The sequence below is a fragment of the Plutella xylostella genome, chromosome 28 (assembly GCF_932276165.1).
Source record: "Plutella xylostella chromosome 28, ilPluXylo3.1, whole genome shotgun sequence".
Lineage (NCBI taxonomy): Eukaryota > Metazoa > Arthropoda > Insecta > Lepidoptera > Plutellidae > Plutella > Plutella xylostella.
The window spans coordinates 1292198-1310017 of NC_064008.1; the positions used below are offsets into that span (position 1 = coordinate 1292198).

Genomic DNA, 17820 nt, shown 5'->3' on the forward strand with positions numbered 1-17820 from the left:
GGATGGCGGGAATTCCTAGATAAACAAATGCCTTTCGTAAATAAAATTAATTTTATACTTTTATAAATAGAGTGATGGAACCAATTATCAGCACTTTAAGAGATAGTCTTACTGACCTTACTGTAGAATAGAATAGAATACCTATTGCTTTATTGAACACCACATAAATCCGACATACAAAAAAAACATACTTATAGACTAGAACTAATGTACAATAGGCGGCCTTATCGCTGAGGGCGATCTCTTACAGGCAACCTTATATGTATAATAGCGGAAACAAAGTGACAATTTAGAGGGCGGTGTACCAACAATAACAAAATAATAATATAACTAACTATGTACCTACTTATAATAGCCTCATATAAACCTACACTGTAATACATACCATAAACAATACTTATACTGTACACCCGTTTAAAAATGGAAAAATACTATTACTAGGTAAGTATGCAGAAAATAGGTCAAGTTAGGTAGGTGCGTGAATAGAATTCCACACATTTAACACTACAAACTAGGGCATTGCACGGTGCAAATATTGACACAGCTTCTGTATTTATATATTTCTCTCTATTTACAACAATAGCCATTTGTTTTCTCAGCCAATTCCTTGCGTGCATTCCAACACATTCCAACAAATTCCACATGTGCATTGCAATAGGGACTGTGGGCACAGTGCAGTGCTGTGAAGTGGTGAAGCTTGATATATTTATGTATGCACGAAAAAAATATTAAAAGTTGTAAAAAAATTACTTAGTGAACATCAAAATTCAAATCGAATTTTGTTCAGCGTACAAAATATTACTAGCTTACTATCCGCTCGAAACAGGCTTCACGTATGGAAATACATAAACTATATATTATCGCTATGTCTGTATCATATCTATCACTTGTGACTTTAGCTTTTATCAAGTCAGAATTTTTGTTAAACTAATCTTAATTGCAGTATCAATCACATTCAGTTTTAGGGAGCCACTCTCACTCTGGAGGCAAGCAATAAACAGTCTGGATACTTTATTTGGTTTATTGTAACATCCTATGTACAACATGAATGCAATAAATGAATACTTCGGACCAACATAAATGAATACTTCGAACCTTCACCACTATAACCTCACAGCACTGAGCCAACGATGTCCAACACATGTTGGCCTATCTGCTTCTGGGATAACCGCGATGTATCTCATTGTTTTTATTTCTATTGTGTCTATGTTTAATTGTGCGTATTTGAGTAGACTGTGGGAAACAAAGGAGTAGAAATAATGTTCATATTTGAGTTTCGTAAACATGACTGCGATATCTGGACTTTGTGTTTCTATGTGTATATGCAGACAGGCAAATTTACACACATTTCAAACTTATAACAACCATCCTTTACATATTTTTCTAGTCAAGTGGGCAAATGACCGAAACTTGGTCCGTGCCGCAGCATAGTACAGTCGGATTACTAAACTAACAGACGGTCACGTGTTAGCTCAAATATTTTAACAAGAAACCGAAAGTTTGTTTGCTTTGGACCTACTGCTACAGCCAGTTCACTATAGGTTAGCTGATTCTCTAAGAAGTTATAATCTATGGAATCGTACATGTGACATAGTAAATACATTAAAAATATCAATCGTAAGTCTTGGGCAGTTTTGTACATAGATAGACAATAGTAGTGTACGTTGGCTGGTACCAAGATCCCTAATAACTAATACACTTTTTATTTACGCCTCCCAATCTACACTTAATGCGCCACAGACATTTCCGCAAAATCTTCAAAGCATGATGCCACCATCACACATGACACATATTACATGACAACACAATAGTGAATGCACTGTAAGATCCGATTCACTGACAAATGGACCCCCGAGTGAGTAGAAAGAGTTTTTGTGAAGGACCCACATCGATACGACGCGAGGAATGACAGATGACGATCGGTCGACTGTACTGACAGTTTTTCGACACTCAAAACAATAAAAAGAGCTAGGTAGGTGGCGTGGTGGCAATAATATGTACCTATATTTTGTCAGATATAGCATGAGAACTTTGTTTGTGCCTGGTGAATAAAGTAAACAAATTTATAACAAATTTTATTAAAATGTAGGTTACAGATTTGACACCCTGTCATAAGGTTCATGCTATATTTTACAAAGTAGGTAGTCAGGTGGGGTAAGAGGGACGCTGGGGGAAGAGAGACAGTGGCTAATAAAACGAAAACTATAATGCGCAGCTCTATGGTCGCTAGATCGATAAACAGTATTTGGCGTAGTTCAAATATTCTTGGATTGATGGCGCTGGAACACGGCAACTAAGCGAGTTAAAAAGAAAAAAAAAATAGTAGACAAGCTAAAAAAACTACTAGCGTTCCTTGTTTAAGTTATTTTTAATATCAAAAACGGTTGTTGTTGCGGTTGATTGCTATGGTAAGTGTAACTATTACGTTTAATCTATATTTTCTACCTATTGCATTGTTTGTAACGTGTGTTTTTGGTGCTTTTTCGATGTCAATAAAAACATAGCCTTCAAAATGGCAAGGTGGGAAAGAGGAACGGCTTTACCAGGTTAAGAGAAACATATGTTCCTCTTTCCCGGTTCCAGGGGTAACAAACATTTTTAAAATCCGCTGAAATATAACACGTTCCGTAAATAGCCATGATTTGCTTATCTATTTATTTGTCACAGAAAAAGCAAAATGCCTAGAGCTTACGTAAGAAAGACCGATAGAAGTTCTTTACTATTAGCCAAGACTGAATGTAAAGAAAAAGAGACTTATTTTTATGCTTATTTTTATATACCTAAGCTTAAGTTCGTTAAGTATAGTTTACATTTCACTACGAAAAAAAAATGAAAGTACCTATACTTTAAAAACAAAGATTTGTTTCTATTAATATCGCCAAATATGCAATTTTCAGTAAAGTATGTTTCTCTTACCCCACCTGACTTTAAGTATAGGTCACACACAATCTATCTCAAAATCATTGCTCGTCTCGTACAAAATATTTTTTCCTGAAAGCTTTGAAAAGCATACAATAATCATATTTCAAAGAACTATAATTACTTATACTACAGACTACAGAATTTTTAGGACGCGTATTTTGCGAACTCTTATCTTGAAATAAATATACTTACGTATAGTATAGGGTGTTGAATATTTTGTACTAGCTGTTCCCGCGCGCTTCGCTTCGCCTTAAAAAGTTTTTCCGTGGGAAATCCGGGATAAAAAGTATCCTATGTTCTTTCCCAGGGTCTAGACCGTATGTATACTAAATTTCATTCAAATCCGTTCAGTAGTTTTGGCGTGAAAGAGTAACAGACAGACAGACAGACACAGTTACTTTCGCATTTATAATATTAGTTAGGATTAGTTAGGATGGTTAGCTTAAAGTGGAACTATAACGCAACTCGTTATTTCGTTACTTTGTTCTACAGCTTCTGTAAATTGGCAAAACATTGATTAATTTTAACAATTAACTGAACACAAATGAAATTTAGATAGATAAGTAGATAGACTCTTTATTTGTACACCAAGAATTACATAATTAAGAATTTAAAATAGACTATATGACAGACATAGACACTTAACTACAAAAGGCGGTCTTATCGCTTATAGCGATCTCATCCAGACAACCTTTAGATGGATGGACTAAAAGAGATATAAATGGGGTATAAGTACATGTACTTACAGAAAGGAAATTTAATTTGTTGAATTTCTCTTTCTCGAATCTTATTTATATTATACTAACATAAGATTCGAGATTGTGTTTTCGGGACATCCTGTATATGCCAACATGTGTTGTGTTTCACGTCAATCTTGCCAGACGAAGCGTCGCCAGATAAAAACTATTGGTTTTCCGAGAATACTCACCATTTCACGATTTTGAGAACAAACTGACTATGTGTAAACATTTGCTAAGATTTATTAAGATAGGTAGGTATATAGTTAGGTAGTTTTATAATATTTTTATATGTATAGGTACTATTTTAGTTTAGGTTAATTAGTCGTAGATAACATTGTACTTAAATCACTGTTATATGTATTTAATAAATTACGTATACTTAAGTAATAAAAAAATAATCAAAAAAAAATTATCTTCTGTTTTATGCGTATAATATTATGTAGTAGCTAGATATGTGCACTAGATGCTAGATTATACCTATTTGGTAGCTGAGTAACACACCCTTTCAAAGGTAACGCGGGGTGTTATACTTTTTGGGTGTTGTTGGAATATAGTTTTTGTTGTGGTTTGCCAAAATTAGTTCGGCCATTCAAAAGTGAGAACCTGCAATTTTTTTATTTATACCTAATTCTACCATAGTTCTAATTCCATAGAGATACTTTTTTCTTTACATAGATTGATTACATAGCTATATTAAATCTAGGCCTTGAGATATTTGATCCCAATAGCCGTCTAGCCAAACAAAAATTCGCTTACATAATTCGGTCCAATAAAGAAATCAGGTTACATGCTACTGCCTCGATCATTTCCCAATCCAATACCACCTTTAGTCCATTGGTTTAAATCCCAAATTCACCTGTGACCCCCGAAAGGGGGCGATTCGGTGTGCATTCGTATTTCACGACCTATTTTTGCCATCCGCCCGGATTCAGAGTAAATGACGAGCTAATTCGATTTTCGGCAACTGTCAGACGCACACGGTACTAGCTTGCTGGGATTAATCTTAAGATAGTTCAATGTAATCAATATGTTCTGGGATAATTTATATTCAGGACGTGTAGCTTTCGTAAAGCACGGCAACGTATGTATGCCTGTGGGGTAACCACCACCGAACATTAGCAATAATTGTACATCGAATCTGACGTAACTGGAAGTATCTGACAGGCGTTTGACAGGCTTATGGATTGTTAATTGCTGTGTCTGCGGTGTTACGGTAGCTGTCCACCAGATAATATGCTCCTACGATGGAGTGAAAGAAATCCGTTTCCACTAGTGCTATGCTATGTGGAGCAATGAATATGATTTAGAAGAAGATGACTATCCCTGACTGCTTACTACTCTCCAATGTTATACATCTATAATGTAATAGGTCCATGCCATGGTCGCTATGTTTGGAAATGACAGTATTAGGAAGAACACTATTTTCTAGATATCAATGGTCTAGTCTAGGCATAGTCTTATATTAGGTTTAACAACAACGCAGCCCTGATTATTTTATTTTGATTTTTTCACAATGAAAGTCAGTAAGAACAGTTTCTTTTTTCATTATTGTTTCCTACTACTTATATGCTCTACTAGCACAGAAGCAAAAAAAAACCTCTTTACATTCGACTGTACATTGCACAAGTTCTGTTATCGTGTGCGGCACTAGATATGGGTCATGTCTTGCGGAAGCCGACAGTTCCGTTTGTTCCACACTGTATACAGACTCGCGCTAACCCAGTTAGCTGCGTATACAGGGTGTTACACGGGTGAGGCTATACAGAGTGTTTGTGAGCCAAGGGCAGGCTGGGTGTTTTGCATTCGGTTTGGTGATCTGCGAACGTAAATCCTGCTTTACGCATAAATAATTTGAATTGAAATTTAGAATGTTTGACTTTTATATAGGTAGACCGGTATACAGGATGTTTCAAAAGTGGTGTATATCGAAAGGGTATGAATCAGCTCGTCATTGTGAGCGAATTGTAAGTAAACAAAGTAAACAGTCGCATGACCATACTAGTTATCTAAGTTTCTATGGAGAAGCTATTTCTATAGTCGATCATGTAGAACAAAAGTTGTTCAGAATGACTCCTGAGACACCACTTTTTGGCTTCTTACTTACCCTTTATTTAACACCCTGTAAAAATAAAATAAAACACCTTGCTAAACTAGAATGTAGCCAAACCTTTTACAATTTTCACCCTGTACACATTTTAAATGTGACCCAGCTAGCTAACGTAAGGAAATGCACTTCCTCAGCCTTCCACAGACTGGGGCAGTCCATTATGGTGGCGCAGTCCATTGCAGTAACCTCGTTTTTGTGCTAGCACTAATTTATGCACACCCTTATTTAAGGCGCTTCCAATACTTATCTGTTCTAGCCAACAAGAAAAAAACAAATAAAGTTAATTATTAAAGTACGTTTTAGTGGCGCCCTACCTAATTCCTTTATTGTAAGTCTTTACTCAAATAAAGTAAAGTTAAAGTAGTAGTTGTACCCTAAATTCTATATAAATAATATTATAAATATTCACAATAATTACAGTAACTTCATCAAATCACATCCCCCAAAGCAAACTTAACCCACCGAAGCGAATAGCATCAGTAGTAGCGAAACACAGAAGTTGCAACAAAAACTCCAAAAGGGCAACCAAATAACCGATAGATCTCAACGCATCCAAGCGATTAACAATGGTTACAAAATAACAATTAGTGGAGCACCCTTTGGATTGAAAACTATTGTGTGCACCACACGTGTGGGTTTGGCCCACCCTAATTTAGTCATTGTGGATTTACTGTATTCGTTCCATGTTTAAAATAAAAAAATAAACTTATACCAAAGTATTTTAGCAAGTTTCATAAATAAGCAAAATTTTATTACCTACATTAAATTGTTTGAAAAAAAATGTGTTTGTTATAAATTAGTACCTAAAATATTCTAGTAAAACTTACATTATTTTATTAAGTTGTGGTTACGAATTCGTCTCAATTAAATACCTAAACCTAAGTAATACCTTTATTACTATAATATACCTGCATGCATGAATTAGAATTTATATTATTAAATTAATTTCATCCCTGAATTTAAACCCTTATTGTATTAAGGAGGGTCCACCCCGATTCCGTCAAAAATCCGCACCTGGTTTGAATACAAATGACGCGTGCCTCCTTAACTCAGTTTTTTTTTTAATTTTCAACAATAGGGTACCGGATTTTACGCTCATAAATCCTACTTGAATTTAGTAATCATTCTAAAAACTGTTTGATATTTAATGTGTCTATTTTGTATCATAGTGAAAGCATTTCATTAAGTAAATATTTGTTTATCAAGTAAGTTTTTTTTTATATTATTTCTTTCATATAGTACCTATATTGTTCAAGGATAAACAAAGTACAGGGTAAAGATAGAACAGAAAAATAGGTAACTCTAACTCTAGCCAAATATTTTTTTACTAAAACTTTACTGTGATATAAATAATATAAACATTACTATAAGTTTCATAAATAAATCAGTTTAATTGAAACGGATTATATTAATAATGTTATATAATAATAAATTACATGAGTTCAAACAAGATAAAAATTAAATGTATTATAGATTTCACATCAGCTAATTATATATTATTATATTAGTTTAATATAAACTCTGCCGAAACAGAGTTGTCAAAAATATGAGTTAGACTCATTTGAGTGTTCCCCTCCACGGAAATCTTTAGTAAAAGGCGAAAGATTTATACGTTTTGAAGGGAAACCAGAGTGACGATGTAACACGCTCCTCACAGTATGTATGGTTCTGTTAAAACAAACCATACCGCGATGTAGAAATTGGTCGTACAGAGACATCTTGCGGGCTTACTGTGAACTAATGGTGGGTTTCTTTTATTTATTTATACGCAAAAAAGACATTAAAAATTGCTTAATATATTTAATAACTGAGGTTATATTTATATAAAAAAATATTTTTAAACATTACTTATACTACTCATATGTATATTTTTGTAAAACTTAAAAAAAATGGTTACAAATGTGTTTAGACGCAACACTAGCAAATAAAAATTATAGTTACCCACCTATTATATATATATTTTTTTTATAATTTTATCTTAAGCATAACCTATAAATATATAAAATAATACTTTTTAATGTGTTATAATTTTATTGAAATCTGTAGAAGTAATAGAATTGAAAACAAAACTTTACTTTAGAATATTTAAATTACATAAAATTTATATAATTGCTTACTTAACCAGTTACAAAGGAACATCACAAATAATTTATAGAAATCACTGACATACCTACCTATATATTACTATTGATAGAAATCCATAAAGTTTGTTATTGTGGAAACCTACAAGGCCATAAGTATGGTTAAAAATAGATATACTTAAGTATTACTTATTATATTTTATAAGTGTGCTAGAAATCACACATAGGCATCTTATATGCGCAATTTAAACAGGCATTTTGAAATATTTCCTATGATAATATTATATAACATATTTATTGTTTTCTACATTCAAAAAAAACAAAGACAGACTAATTAATATTGTACTAACTACTTACTTTTCAAACCATTAAAGTATTAAGTTACCTCAAGTTAGTTGTCTCAAATATCAAAGTGAGTAATCCAAACCATATTTTTGCTGAGCAAAAAAAACTTATCTTGGGTTCACTCATAAAATAATAAAAAGTTTTTGTGCTAATATTTTTTTATCATTAGATAGTGAGAAATGACTCGCAAGCGAGACACCTACTTTTTGCAGCACTTATTATAAAAAAAATAGTAGTAGGTACGTAATTCTAATGCTAATATAAATGTTGAATAAAATTGCCAACAAGAATCAGATCCTACAATATTTTGGCTCTAAATTCTTTTCCATTTTTCATTTCTTGCAAATAAAGTTTTTTTTTTAAGTGAAGTAATACGTAATATAATATATGGAGAACCCTTAAAAAAATAAGATTAATCTTAAGAATCAACTTCGCTTTTTTCTTCGCTGTCACCTTTTATGATGGTTGGCGCCGAATTATCTCGAGTCTTCGCACTTCTTTTGTTTTATTTTCCTTTGAAATGCGTTTGACATCTTAAGTTGGTTTAAAAACAGTTCACCTGTAGATATTATGTCTTTTTGTGGGTCTAGGTACAGTTAGAATGCGTCTTCGATTTTATCTCACCTCATTCCGCAAAAATATAGGTCGTTATTTGTGATGGTTATTGTATTTATATTAATTAATTGGGATATGTAACCACCGACCTATATGGTGTTATCGTAAACGGTTGAACCAATTTTCTTAGTTTTTTTTATATTCTATTTTATTCTCTGTGGGGGTGTAAGTACCTGGCAGTGGAACCTTTGTGCATATACCCAAGGTCTAAACTGTCTTCCTAAGCTTAGACCATTTCCCACCACGCTGGTCCACTGCGGGTTGGTGGGTTTACATATTATCTAGATGTGTTAGATCTAGATATGCAGGTTTCCTCACGATGTTTTCCTTCACCGTAAGAGCGATGGTATACATTGTACTTAAGTTAATTAAAATAAGTCATTGGTACATGTCAGCGCCGGGATTCGAACCCGCATCTCTGGTGTGAGAAGCGGGTGCTTACTAGGGCATGCAATACCGGTAATATTTTCATTACCGGTATTGAGTTCCGGTATTAGAACTCAATACCGGGATCCCGGTATTAATACCGTTATTAGACTTCCTTGTTATAAATGGCATATTATACTATGTTTAAAGGTCGTAAAGGGCAAAATACAACAAGAAAAAGCAATCAAATTCTGTATTATGTAATATTTTTTACGAGAATTGAGTATTAGAGTTAAAATTTTGGAACGCATGGACAACAAGTAGGTTTCCAAAGGCCAAAAACCGCATGTAACGGTTGAAAACAAGTGCACTTTCATAGTATATAGGAGCACAAGGCTAACTTATATCTTAATCGCTTGAAAATGTCCGATTCCGGTATTACTTCAATACCGGTATTGAAAAAGCGTGGATTTTGTCCGCGATCCCGGTATTACGCAATACCGGTATTGCGGTGCATTGCATGCCCTAGTGCTTACCCGACTGAGCTACCAACGCTCTTTTTTAATATTAACTATTGGTGGTTGATTGGCGATGGCGTCAAAGTGAATTCAGCAATTTCAAAACGTAAAAGCAAATTTTCCATGTTACAAATATACTTTAGACTGTGCCAATACATCTTCCACTGTAAAAGTCTGATTTCTACCGGAAGAAAACACAAATACCTAGCGCCAATGGTACAGAAGTAAAGAGTTGCCCGCGGCGCCGGGAACAAATCACGGGTTCAGTCGATAAGCAAACAACTTAACTAGGAGAGTTATGACTTCATAGGCTGGGAAATGATACAGTCGAGGACAGAAGTGCTATTAAACGATACTATTGTCAAAAATTACTATTCATACGAGATACATAAGAGAGAACCAAACGCTCAATCGCTTTAAAAGGTGCACACGCACACACAGCTTATTTTTTTATGTAATAAAATAAACAAATGAAAGAAAATAACATTAGCTTATTAGTGTAATTATTATTATTGAAACCTCCCTATTGAATACCGGGTTCGATTCCCGTCTGGGGCAGATATTTATTTAAACACAGATATTATTTTGTTCTCGGGTCTTGGATGTGCCCGAATGACAATAGGCGGCGGGCCTATTATATTGGGACTAACATAACACTCTGGCGAAAAGTGGGTGCAGCAATGCACCTCTGCCTACCCCGCAAGGGAGTACATTAGTACAAGGCGTGAGTGCGTGTGTGTGTGTGTATTGAATACCTATGTGTACTTATGTAGGTATCTTATTAATAGGTCAGTCCATAAGTTTCCGATTTCCACTGTCCATCCATTCTTCTGTCGTCTATAAGTACAGTCGAGTTGAAGAGTCGACCAAATGAATATGTATGAAATGTAAAGACATTTAATATTTGTGCTGTCATCGCGTTTGTACCGGGTTGTTAATAATGTAATTGTACAGAGCAATATAGAGATATCAGCCACACCATCTCACGATGTCCTGTGAAGGGTACCGTCAGAAGAATAATGTAAAAGGTGATTGAAAAGTGCAAAAGTGGTGCAAGACTGTTGTCAGGGTTTGATTCCCGGTCAGCAACCGTCGTAGTTGCAAAAGTACTATTAATATATTTTTAAAGATATAATAATAACAAATTTTTCTCCGTGCATTCTGAAATTTTCCGTGATAATTTTCTATAATTATAGTTGATGTGAATATTTTTATAAAGTATCCGAAGATTAAAACGCACGGCTAAGCGCCGTTTTGCTATTCATCGCAGTCAAACACGTAAAATTTATAACAAGCCTTTTTCTTCGGTAGTAAAAAAAAAGTTTTTAAGCTCGTATTTTTTTTGCCAACTGTGCAGGTGAAGGCGTTTACCGACATTTATTACATTTTCTTACCAGCTGCATTGCGCTTGCAACTTGCCTCACTACCCATCACTCGAAACTAAACCTTAATCCTTCCCCTTAAAGTCCACATTCCCTCAACAGCGGTGTATCTTTGACAGCTTGTTAGTAAGAGAAGTTATTCGGGCACGCCTCTTTTGTTTTAATCATAGCTGCAATGTATTCGATCGAGGCTTCGATTCTCCGAGCGCTTTGTGTTGGCGACTGTACCTTTATAAACTGTAAAATGTAGGATTTCGTGGATTCTAAGTGATAGCGTAGTGTATGTTTTAAATAAAAATAGCTCCTTCCGCCATCTAGGTAGGTACTACAAGTACACACTTTTGATGAATAAAAAACATACAGTATAAATAAAAAATAAAAAAATAAACACGCACTCACGCCTTGTACTAATGTACTCCCTTGCGGGGTAGGCAGAGGTGCATTGCTGCACCCACTTTTCGCCAGAGTGTTATGTTAGTCCCAATGTAATAGGGGGCGGGCCTATTGCCATTTTACGGGCACATCCAAGACCCGAGAACAAATATCTGTGTTTAAACAAATATCTGCCCCAGCCGGGAATCGAACCCGGGACCATCGGCTCAGTAGTCAGGGTCACTAACCACCACGCCATTCGGTCGTCGTACAGTATAAATATTCTACGAATACGAACGAAACGTTTTCTAACCTTAAAATACGGTCTATGAATTTTGGGGATATAGTGTAATTATACTACCGCTAGGTTCTGAATAGTTCTGATACTATGATTGCTATGAACAATCCAGCATCGTTTTTCAAACATCTGTGAGAGTGGTGCCACTCTTGAAAGGCAATGTATTGCGTCTGGGTACGCGCGTACATTCTGGGTACCTACTTAGTTTTTAGTGCTAGGTTCTAAAAAAGGCCGTAATCTTGATGAACATTTATGTATTTTAACTTTTTGTAAAATCGTTTTTGAATAGAAGTTATGATTTTTAAAATTTAGAGAACGCAAGACAGACGCAATACATTGCCTTATTGCGTCATTACCCCCCCCCCCCCCTAGAAGATAAAATAAACGTAAATTTTCCTGCCAAGTGGGAATTAAAAACGTGTTACTTACTGTGCCCAATATGAAGTGTTGGAAACAAAGTATCTTTTCTTTTTAGTCAGATATTTTGATTTAATATTCTTTTATATATAATGTTTCAATATAACCCGACCGACCATCACCTCCGGATCAGGTATGAGCTGCCCCCCCCCTAGCTGAAATCCTAGGTACGCCCTTGGGGGCAGATTATTATTGATTGCTATAACGTTCGGTAGTGGACTCGTGGTACGCTAGCTGTTCTGTATTCTGTGATGGTCCAGTCCAATACCGTTACTACGAGACCATTGAGGACCCATAAAGGAAGTGATTAGGTGATCGCATGTCACAGGACTAGAGCAATAGTTAGTGCGGCGCCAGAAACCCTTTGTAGGACACGGATTGACAAACGATGGTTGATTAAAGAGTGAGTTTGGATGAGGCTATTCTATGGCACTGTTTGTGGCGATGTTAGGTAGTGTCTCCACTTGGCTCTCTCGAAGAGAACCTTTGTGCATATCCCCTAGGTCTAATCTGCCTTCCTAAGCTTAAACCTTAAACTAACGTATTGACATAATTATACGTCCGGTGAACCATGTGTAGTCAGCGGCAGACAATTTATTTGAATGCAAATTCTTTCACGATGACAAAAAAAGCTTTTCCAGCTCTTCTGCTGTTTCATCAGCACGCTAACAAGAAGATGGGTAGGTACCTAAAGTCTGTTTTTTAATCTCAGATACTAAATTGACAAATTGTGAACGGTTCATCAACAGTCGATTGTCCCGCCAACGTTCACAATTTGTCCACAATTTTTTTAGTATCTCAGATTCTGTTGTATGTATAGATGTAGGAGGGCTTAGGGCGTGTCTTCTGAGAATAGGACAGCTCTACTGTGCTCAGTGTGACAGGGTGTTCAAGACGAAGTTCGGACTTGCCAGCCACATAAGAGCACATAACAGATTGTAGCGTAGCAAGTGTCGCTGTTGTCGGATACGACGAAGATGACATCATCTCAGATTATAAAACACACTTTAGTACCTACATCCAAGACCCGAGAACAAAATACCTTTAAACAATAGCGCATCCATAGCATTTCTCTTTTGTTTCGTTCATTGACAATGATACACATATTGTTATTAGTATGTGCACACGCAGGGTATGATTTGCCACGCGTGACGCGAATCTCCATGCAAAACTGTTTAGCAATGCATTTAGTACAGTTGGATGAAGATAGATGGGCGTGAATATCGGTAGAAATACCTTATTTTTATTATTTTAGCATAAATACCTCAGAGGTATTCAACATTCATTTATATATAGGGTCTCTATCTATTGTGTATCATTCTAAATTAAGTGATGCTGATTCCATAATATTTTTATTTAAGTATAATATTTTCAGTCTGGGGCAAATTAACCTGATCCGTCTAAGAGATGCAAGCTAGGTACCTATCTATTAGAGAAAAGTACACTCATTGTATAGATAAACTCATTTCTTACGTTTTATAACACCAACATATTTTCCAATTTATTAATAATATAAAATTCACAGTTTTGACTCGAAACCAGTTCACTTTTGTCCGTCTGTACCGACATCCTCCATAGTGAAACATAAACCGACATTGCAGAATAATAAAAGGTTGATATTATTTTAATACTCTATCTGTTGTCTGTCTGTATGTTTATGTTTAGCATAAGAACATCCCTGTACGTTGACGAATGTGACTACAGGTACCGTAGGGAATAATAAAATTATATTAAAGTAAGATTACCTAAGTATTTTTTCTTCAATCTAGGTCACTGATAGGATGTCTTGTATTGTATTTAATTTTTTGCCTTGGACAATCCGTGGCTAACAGTTGTCTGGCTTACATTAACGATAATAATTAATAATAGAACTAATGTAAGACTAAAATCATTAAGTAATTTATATTTATTTAGCATTACTTATTTATTAAACTTTCGCAAAACTGAGTGACTGATTTTTCTTTTATTTCAATTAGAATGATATAGGTCAATTTGTCAATAAAATAAATCTTTATAAAGCAGTACCGTGGTCTATCATAGTTCCCATGAATTATTATTATGAATTTAATGTAATAAGACGACCGAATGGCGTAGTGGTTAGTGACCCTGACTACTGAGCCGATGGTCCCGGGTTCGATTCCCGGCTGGGGCAGATATTTGTTTAAACACAGATATTTGTTCTCGGGTCTTGGATGTGCCCGTAAAATGGCAATAGGCCCGCCCCCTATTACATTGGGACTAACATACACTCTGGCGAAAAGTGGGTGCAGCAATGCACCTCTGCCTACCCCGCAAGGGAGTACATTAGTACAAGGCGTGAGTGCGTGTGTATGTAATAAGATTTATAAGTAGATATACATTTTGTAAACAGCTTGAGATATAAATATTGCTAACCAGGGACGACCTAATTTATACTAATCTTATAAGTACTAATACATAAATACATGAGGTCATACTATACTAAATGTCCCTTATTCCAAATGCTTTAAGTTCAAAATTCCGACAGAATTTAACTCAATACATTACCTATCCCCATTTTCAATCACGGTCGACCGCGTGTGACGTCATCGGCTTATTTATACATACAGTAGCTAGTTATACGGTAGATACGCTTATTTCGCAATGAGCTGTCATGTCAGGATGGCCGAGCGGTCTAAGGCGCTGCGTTCAGGTCGCAGTCCACTTCTGTGGGCGTGGGTTCGAATCCCACTTCTGACAAATACTTTTGCTTTTTTAAAAACACATTAAAGACTTAGGGCCACTTGCAGAAACATATTAAATCTAGATTTAGTGTTAAATCTCGATTTAGTGTCAAATTTTATATGGATTGACGTTTATAAAATCGAGATTTGACACTAAATCTAGATTTAATATGTTTGTGCAAGTGGGGCTTAGGTATGTAATAGTTTTTTTTTTTAATAATATTAAGTAAGTGAAATTTTATTTCAATAAATACCTATACATATTCTGTGACCAACTCAAAGAAAAAAAAACTTTAGTCATAAATTAATGTAATGTGGTGAAAGACTAGGAATATCATTTTTAGGGTTCCGTAGCCAAAATGGCAAAAACGGAACCCTTATAGTTTCGTCATGTCCGTCTGTCCGTCTGTCCGTCTGTCCGTCTGTCACAGCCGATTTACTCGGAAACTATAAGTACTACAGTGATGAAATTTGATGGGAATATGTGTTGTATGAACCGCTACAAAAATATGACACTAAATAGTAAAAAAAAGAATTGGGGGTGGGGCCCCCCATACATGTAACTGAGGGATGAAATTTTTTTTTTCGATGTACATACCCGTGTGGGGTATCAATGGAAAGGTCTTTTAAAATGATATAAAGTTTTCTAAAAAACATTTTTCTTAAAGTGAACGGTTTTTGAGATATCAGCTCTCAAAGTCGTAAAAAGTATGTCCCCCCCCCTCTATTTTTATAACTACGGGGTATAAAATTCTAAAAAAAATAGAGGTGATGCATGCTAATTAACTCTTTCAACGATTTTTGGTTTGATCAAAGTATCTCTTATAGTTTTTGAGATAGGTTGATTTAAGCTACGGAACCCTTTGTGCGCGAGCCCGACTCGCACTTGGCCGGTTTTATTTATTATACACATACCAACATTTAATATGTCATATTTGCAACCCCTGTATATCATATAAAGTCAGGAAAAGCCAGCAGAACAATAACTTTTCACTATTACAATAATAGCCCTATCAATCAAGATCTCGCTAGCAATAAAACTATATTTCCTGTTAGGTACCTATTCGTAGTAGCCTACACTGTCTAATTCAATGCTAAAGTAGGTCTTAAATTTTCAACAAGGAGCACAAGTATTTCTTGGAACTAGTTAATTCTAGCTCCAATAGTTGTTTAAGTGGAATTTGTATCGATGTTCAATGTTACAACTTACTGAACTTACATAGATTTTGATTCTAAATAGTTATACAGGGTGTTGCGAAAGTATAGTAGCCAATCGACGGTGATTCAGTTTTGACGAGCAATATAAGTATACATTTAATGATATTTTTTTGTTTATTAGTACAGAATTGCAATGAAATGCAATGGCAATGGCAGGTGGAACATTTTCATTGCTCGTTCGTTAGTAAGTATGTATACTTATGTATACATTATTATGAAAGGTCGTGAAAAAAGTTTAACTTCTGATACCAACAGTCTAATAGTCTCGTAACTAACAAAGTTTCTTTAAATAAGTAAAAATAGATATACTTACAGCTAGATCTAAATTGAGGGAAATCATTGACATTTATATTACTGCGTTCTTTTGAAATCATTGAGGGAAATACGAAAAGTCACAGTATTATGAAACGAAATCCCTCTATTCCCTTAGTATTAACAGTGTAGGCAGAAACGCCTACGAAAGTTTACCATAGGTTAATTAACTATTTATTGCATCGAAATAGATAACATTTAAGGATAATCCTAAGCCCTAAACTGATGCATCTAAATGAGGGTATGGGGCGATTACATCTTGCGAAATCAGTAAGTATAATAGGTAACTGAGAATGACTTCACCATAAATTAATATAATACTATTGGTCCATGGCTTTGCCAACTATCGATTCCAATCATAGATTTAGCTGCCCTTTACAAGTTATATTATTATAATTATGCCTTTACTAAGAGTTTAAATATCATGGTCACATCATCGTAAGCATTTGAAGAAGTTAGGTAGGTACTTACATAATATTTTTAAGTACTTTTGTATTTAGCGTTTCTATAGACATATTTTTTTATTGAATTGAAGCTATTAATTTTAAACTCATGGCTAAAATGGGACGAAGTGGGATGGACAAGGTGCCTGATTTTAAGTTAATTTAAATTCACCGTATCTGTGACATTGCTCTTGTTCTACTGATCGTGTGATACATATTTATACATTTATTTTGTAGTAAATCATCATAGTATAATAGTAATACTAGACGACCGAATGGCGTAGTGGTTAGTGACCCTGACTACTGAGCCGAAGGTCCCGGGTTCGATTCCCGGCTGGGGCAGATATTTGCTTAAACACAGATATTTGTACTCGGGTCTTGGGTGTTGGTATTTATATTTAGTATCTATCTATCTATGTATTTGTGTAGATATATCAGCTGTCCGACACCCATAACTCAGGTTCTGCCTAGCTTGGGGTCGGATGGCCGTGTGTGAGATGTCCCCACATATTTATTTATTTATATTTAATAATCTGTAGGTAGCCGAGGGCGAACTACCATACAAAAGAATTTATACCTAATCCTATCCTAGGTTTAGTTAACTTTGAAATTTAATAGCTATGTTTGGAGTTTTAAATTAAAGAAAAGATTACGATAATTAAGTTATATTATAGATAAAGGATTACAATATTTGGTACAAATAAATTGAGGAACCGATGTTATGCGTGCGCGATAATAAAGCCCTCTGATGGTCTTAGCGCGGTAGCGGGGATGCATCGATGTGCTCTGAGGTTGCCACTATAGGCATGAGCGGAGCGATTTTGATCGCGGGCGTGGCGGACACGCCACACATTCCCCCCGGCCAGACCGTAACTACGGTCGATAGTAGTCGGGGAACCGGATTCTTCTTCCAGCGCGCGACCGCTTCTCCTCTACTGGTGGTGCAGGAGGTGCGGGATCAGGAGTCTTGCATGGGACTTCC

General features: G+C 35.4%; 2 non-coding genes across 2 annotated transcripts; one reads left to right on the forward strand and one right to left on the reverse strand.

The window, feature by feature from the left end:
• Nucleotides 1-7286: 7286 nt before the first annotated feature.
• LOC119692085 lies at nt 7287-7404 on the reverse strand. Its single transcript, XR_005254127.2, has one exon. It is a non-coding gene; the product is annotated as a U5 spliceosomal RNA (small nuclear RNA).
• A 7393-nt stretch (nt 7405-14797) lies between these two features.
• On the forward strand, nt 14798-14881 carry Trnal-cag. Its single transcript has one exon. It is a non-coding gene; the product is annotated as a tRNA-Leu (tRNA).
• The last annotated feature ends 2939 nt before the right edge of the window (nt 14882-17820 follow it).